General features: G+C 39.4%; 1 pseudogene; it reads right to left on the bottom strand.

Moving 5' to 3' along the window:
- Positions 1 to 1,898: 1,898 nt before the first annotated feature.
- Positions 1,899 to 6,495, bottom strand: LOC125149875 (uncharacterized; annotated as a pseudogene).
- Between the last annotated feature and the right edge of the window lie 641 nt (positions 6,496 to 7,136).

Raw genomic sequence — 7,136 nt, forward strand, 5'->3', positions numbered from 1 at the left:
CAGAAGCAAATGATCCTCCTTTTGACAGGTGAGTAGGAGGTCAATAGTAGACTGATGCTATATCACAGTGCCTGTCATTCATGTCACTTCATCTCATCACATATTATATATATATATATATATAGATAGATAGATATATATAGATATAGATAGATATATATAGATATATATCTATAATATAGATAGATATTATTTATATATTTATATATATTATATATATAATATCTATCTATATATATATATATAAAATCACCTCTCACATCACAAGAAGGATGAGTATGTACAATAAGATATTTTGACAGAGACCACATTCACATAACTTATTACAATATACTATAATTCTGTTTTCATGTTGATTTTATCCTATGCCTAATTTACAAATTAAATTTTATCATATATGTATAGGAAAAAACAGTGCAGTTGATCCTTGAATAACATGGGGCCTGGGTGTGCCAACCCTATCCCCATCTCATGCAGTTGAAAATCTGTATAACTTTTGAATTCCCGAAGTCTCTTTTTGACTCCCCAAACCTTAACTAATAGCTTAGTGTTGGCCAGAAACTTTACCAATAATACAATTAACATGTATTTTAGATGTTATACGTATCATATACAGTATTTTTACAATAGAGAAAAATGTTAAGAAAATCATTAGGAAAATACATAACTGTAAAAGAATCCACGTGTAAGTGGGCCTACATGCACAGGATAAGCCGTATGCTTAAACCACTGATACCACATTGCATATATATAACTTCAGATAACATTTTTGAGATATAAGTCTGTAAACTTATATGTATAAGCATATTGGAATACTCCTGTGCTTAACTCACTGAAAGTACACTTTGTACAATATGTCTTTCAAGTGACATTTTCATTAAAATACAAGGGTTTGGGGCGCCTGGGTGGCGCAGTCGGTTAAGCGTCCGACTTCAGCCAGGTCACGATCTCGCGGTCCGTGAGTTCGAGCCCCGCGTCAGGCTCTGGGCTGATGGCTCAGAGCCTGGAGCCTGTTTCCGATTCTGTGTCTCCCTCTCTCTCTGCCCCTCCCCCGTTCATGCTCTGTCTCTCTCTGTCCCAAAAATAAAAAAAAAATTAATTAAAAAAAAAAAAAAATACAAGGGTTTGTAAACTCTTGTGTAGAAGCATGTGAGAGTAGCATCATGTTTAACTCATTAAAACTATACTGTATAAAAAAAAGTGGGCCTACACAATTCAAACCTGTGTTGTTCAAAGGTCAAATGAGTGTGAGTTTGGTACTATCTGCAGTTTCAGGCATCCACTGGGAGTCTGGGAATGTATTACCCACAAATAAGGGGAAACTACTGTAATTAGAAAACTCATTTTTTGCACTTAATTTTCATCACCATCTCCAAGGTATACTTACAAAATCTTAAGCAAGTATAGACTTCCCTATTTCTGTTAGTGATTTATGATTGATGAAAGTTACAGTTAAGTTACAGTTAAGACCACATTTATATGTTTTGCCTATAAAATTTGAAATTGGCTGTTTCCTAAACGCAGTTACCTTTTGGCTGATATAAAAATCTAAAACAAAAAACTTGTGGGAGTTTAAAGAAAAGCAAGTATTAGTGTATATATACATGTTTACATACATACATATGTGTGTATGTGTGTTTATCTCCCATCACTTTACAGAATTTCAGAAATGTTCATGGTCATCACTATTTTTAAATAACTTAATAAGAAACTATTACCAAGAGCTGCTCCATGGTCTCTTTTCTCAGAACTATATATTAAAACTTTTGTAGTTAATATATTTCCTCATTCAACTGTGCTGTCGGTTCTGGGGACACAAGAACAAAGGTATAGTCACAGTCTGTCTCTTGTGGAGCTCACATTCTCATATTGCTGAACCCATGCATAACCTCCATCTTTTACTGTAGCCACCATTCATGAGCCCATTTGCAATCACAGGAGTGGCTGGGGAAAGAATGACTGGTAGTCACAGAACAGGTCATTTTATTCACTTGATTTACTGAGGTTACCTCTGGTGAGCATTTGCATGGGACAAAAATATAGTCATGCTTTTTGCCCATTCAGAGAGCTCTATTCACACACCTCTTCTCTAGGTCTCTTTGTCAGCAATTTTCCAACCATGTTTCTTCCAAGACCCTGATACCATGGTTACAGCCAAACCATGGTTACAGCTCATGAATTAGTATATAATAGCACTTCTGGCCATTTTTCCTTCCAAGCAAAATGAACAACCAGATGTTCAACGTTCTGCTCACAGGGAGGATTTCCCTTCACCACTGTCCTTTAGGGATGTCCCAAAAAGGGGTTATAGTGTGCTACAGTTGTCCACTTCAGTTAGTGTCTGCATATCACATAGAACCATCTATAAACCAGCCCAAGCTTTCTCTTCCTCAATCAACTGATTTTAGAGAATGCCCTGTGAGACCATAGGTTGAGGCTGGGAGCAAGAAGGCAGGAGTGGGGACCATGAGCATTTGGCCCCTTCCTAATGTAACTTCTGCCTTGAGGGCCTGCTTTGACCTAATCCCATATATACCACTTCTACTTAATGATGGAGTGCTGCAATGCACATTTGGCTTTGTGGCTTGGTGGGTCAGATAATACACAGTTCATGATGAGCAGCTCATGAAATTGGTGGCCCATTTTTAAGCATTTGTTCTCTAATACCCAGTAGCCAAGCTAAAAGCTGTTTTTCGAAAGGAGAATAGTTATCTGCAGAGGATAGCGTGACTTCACTCCCCAAATCCTTAAGGGTCTGCATTATTATTTGCCTACTGGAGCCTATCAGTGGCTCCAAACAGCATCTCTACTACTACTTCAAGCATCATTGAATCTACTGAATCATATGGTCCAAGGGGCCCAGCAGCTTGCATAGATAGCAGCCTGGACCTGTTGCAGCCTTATCTTGTTCTGAGCCCCACTCAAAATTTAACAGTGTTTTTGGGTTACTCAGTAAATGGACCAGAGTAGCATACTCAAGTGAGGAATATGTTGCCTTCAAAATCCAAAGAGGCCCACCTAAGCATTCTCTTTTTTGGTTATAGTGGGGCCAGATGCAAAAATTTATGCTTCATCTTAGAAGGGATATCTTGACATGCTCAACATCACTGAACACCTAGAAATTTTACTGAGATGGGAAGCCCTTAAGTTTTTGTAGGATTTATTTCCCACCCTCTGACATGCAGATGTCTTACCAATAAGACCAGTAAGTCTAGAATAGTTGCTACTTCCTGCTCACGAGTTCTATTTAGCATAATGTCATCAATGTAATGGACCACTATGATGTGGGGAAAAAAGATAATCAAGATCCCTGAGAACTAAATTATGATGTACAGCTGGAGAGCTGATATGCCCCTAAGGTAAAGGTGTATTGTTGGCCTTGCCAACTGAAAACAAACTGCTTCTGGTGGTCTTTACTAATAGGTGTGGAGGGGAAAAAAGCATTTACCAGATCAATACCTGCATACCAGGTAGTAAGGGATACGTTAATTTGCTGAAACTATGTAACCAGATCTGGAATAGCAATTGGAGTTAAGTTTATGGTTAGTTTATGATAATTCGCAGGTTAAATTTATGATAATTCACTGTCATTCTTCAAGATCCATGTGTTTTTTTCACAGGCCAAATAGATGAATTGAATGGGGATGTGGTGGTGAAAATCACGATCCCCGAATCTTTCAAGTCCTTGATGGTGGCCCTAAATTTCTGAAATCCCTCCAGAAATGTGTCACCGCTTTTGGCTTACTATTTTGCAAGGTAGAAGCAGTTCTGGTGAATTCCACTTGGTCTTTCCTACTGTAATACCCCTAACTCCACAGATCTGGGAACCAGTGTGGGAATTCTGCCAGTTGCTGAGAATGTCAATTCCATTTATCCATTCTGGAACTGGGGGGAAAAAACTGTACTGAACCCACTGAGATGGACCTGAGCAAAAACTCCATTGATCACCCTTTCTCCATAAACCCCTACTCTGATGTATGAGGTTTGGGTCTCCTAGAATTAGTGTCAGTTCAGAGGCAGTATTGAGTAGTTCCCAAAATGTCTGATTGTCTTATTTTTTCCAAAACATATCACCTTTATAAAAGGCTATCAGCCTCTTTGGAAAAGCCTGGGAGAAAAAATGAACAGTAAAAAGAGTATAAACGGAATAAAAATCAACAGTGTAGTGGGGACCCAGGTTCCCTTTCAGTTAAGGGTTTGGAGTCTGTAAACTGTCCCAAGTTCTGGAATTAATTGAGGGGCTGTAACTCTTTTTTTTTTTTTCAAGTTAGACTTCTGCTGTTCAAGTTAGACCTAGAACTCATCTGCCTTTACAGATGATATAAGAATTTAGTAGACTGCCCACCTGTTTCTCTTCTAGGGACACTATTATCAGCTAGCCAGTGCCATAGGTCCTTGCAAGTCAGACTGCTCTAACTACTGCAGCAACTCTGCTGTCCACTTTGGTAACCATGTCCAGTGTGGTGTGTTCCAGTTGGGTGGGGGCCAGTGGCACTGGCAGTGAAAGAATTCACCCGAGCCAGAACAAAGGAGATAGAAATTTATTGAACACACTGCAATGGAGCAGTGGGCAGGACAGCAAAGGAGAAACTATCTGCCACAGTGGTGAGGGACTATAGTTATAGAGTGGAGTGAGGAAATATGGGAACATATGGAATTTTCCCTTTTTTGGTACCTGTGCCTGGTTGTAAGTAGCTCATTGGTCAGTTAGGGCCTATGGCTATGTCGAGGTTGGTCACTCAGCCTGTTTACATCCGCTCGGTAGTCACTGTGGGCCCTTTTGTCTTGCTCAAGTTTCTATTGCTCAAGCATGTCACCTAAAAGTGGCCTCTACATCCACCTTATCTTTGGTGATTAAGTGCCACCATTTGGCTCCTGCCACCCAGGATCCACTTACCCCATTGCATTTAAGATCTCAATTCAGTGGCAGCATTTTCCACTGTAATTTCTAATCTGTTGAGAAGAGTGACCACAGAGCTTTTCAAAGATACTAGGATTTCCCTCACAAATTTATTTCTTACAGTCATAGTGGAAGAAGGTGTGTCCTCTATACCCTTCTGTGGTGAGTGAGCATTGTTACATGACAAATCCACTCTAACATTTGAAACTCCCAAACCTTTGGATACCTTTTCTTCTACAATATACCAAAAGCATCTAGACTACATTTAGTGTAGGTGTAGGAGAGCAGACTGATTCTTTGGCCTTCCATCTTGTTCCTGTCCCTGCAATGATCTCCCTCAGGGATACTTGTTCCAGCTCCTTGGAGGTTTATGTATCCCCTAACCAGAATGCAAGAAGGCTTAATCTGATCATCCCTAAGGTTGTTTAGATAACTAGTAGAGATAACATCATTTCTTCCCTTCCCCCACTCTGGTGCACAGATGATCTGTTAAATGTTAAACACTTTGACCCCACAATGGCCTCTGCACACCCCCTTGCTCTATAAAATCTGTGGATTAAGCTCCAGACCTTGCAGACAACAGCTGCAAAGCACCTGGATCATCATCCACCCAATCCCCATGTCAGTAAAACTGTGTGTAAATGGTATGGAGTGGCTTACTTCATTTTTAGGTTTCAAAGTATCTCAAAGGATACTTTACTGTTCCTCTTCCATCTTCTAACAATTGGTGAGCTAAGCTAGAGACCTAAAACAAAACAAGCAGAGATAAAGGGGCTCTGTCAGGGGAAAGCCCATAATCCGTGGGGGAAATCCCATTGTCGGTGGAGGAAATCCCAAGCTGGCCAGCCACTGTCATGTGGGAAGACTCAGCTAGGTTTTTTGAGCATTTTGGAGCAGTGCATGAATAGGGGGATACCCTGAAATGGCCAAAAGGATTGTTAGATATCCTATCTAGAATGGTAGGGAAAAGGGAAGGGAAAGTGAACAAGCTATTGTGGCAGTAGCTTGGCCAGAGATATGTGCATTATGAGACACTGCAGAATTATAAGTAAGGAGAGAATTAGAACAGACTAGAAAAGCATTGACTTTGGAAAAGGATGTACAAGCCACATCTAATATGGATATCTTATCCACAAGAATACAACAGCAGGAGAAATGCTTAGAAAGTATGGCATGTACAATGGCAAAGATGCATGGGTGCAGGCTACCATACACTAAAGTGAGAATTATTATATTTCAAGAGAATTGGGACCCTAAAGCTTAGGATCCCTGGAATAATGACTCCACTTATGGGGAGGATATTATAATAGAGGAGGAAAATGACTTACAGTCATACCCTTTGATTCAAACAAAGACCCAGGCCCCTCATGAGCATTGAGATAACCAAGAATAAATTCCGACAAGTCAGAAAATGACTATGAGGTGAATTAGTGGAGCTAATGAGGCATTTTAAGCAAAAAGGCCAAGAAGGGATGCATCTTGTATGTTACAACTGTGGAATATTGGGACAGATGGTATTGTGTTAGAGGGTCTGAGATGTCAAAAATGGCCTCAGTCACTGCTCAACCTGCCTTGGAACAGAGGTTATATACCATGCCGCAGGCATGGGTAAGTGCTTAGCTAATTTGATTGATTTGATAAACTCTAGCATTAAAATGACCTGGCCTACAAAGTATGGAAAAAGCCCAAATGTCCATTGATGAATGAATGGTAAAGAAGATGTGATATATATATATATACATATATATATATACACATGTATATGTATATGTATATATATACACACACATGTATATGTATATGTATATATACACACACATGTATATGTACATATATGTATATGTATATGTATATGTATATGTATATGTATATATATGTATATATATACACAGTGGAGTATTACTCGGCAGTCGAAAAGAATGAAATCTTGCCATTCACAACTACGTGGATGGAACTAGAGGGTATTATGCTAAGCGAAATTAGTCAGTCAGAGAAAGACAAATATCATATGACTTCACTCACATGAGGACTTTAAGATACAAAACAGATGAACATCAGGGAAGGGAAGCAAAAATAATATAAAAACAGGGAGCGGGACAAAACATAACAGACTCTTTAAATATGGAGAACAAACAGGGTTACTGGAGGGGTTGTGGGAGGGGGATGGGCTAAATGGGTAAGGGGCATTAAGGAATCTACTCCTGAAATCATTGTTTGCACTATATGCTAACTTGGA

The sequence above is a fragment of the Prionailurus viverrinus genome, chromosome D4 (genome assembly GCF_022837055.1).
Source record: "Prionailurus viverrinus isolate Anna chromosome D4, UM_Priviv_1.0, whole genome shotgun sequence".
In the NCBI taxonomy this organism is placed as follows: Eukaryota; Metazoa; Chordata; class Mammalia; order Carnivora; family Felidae; genus Prionailurus; species Prionailurus viverrinus.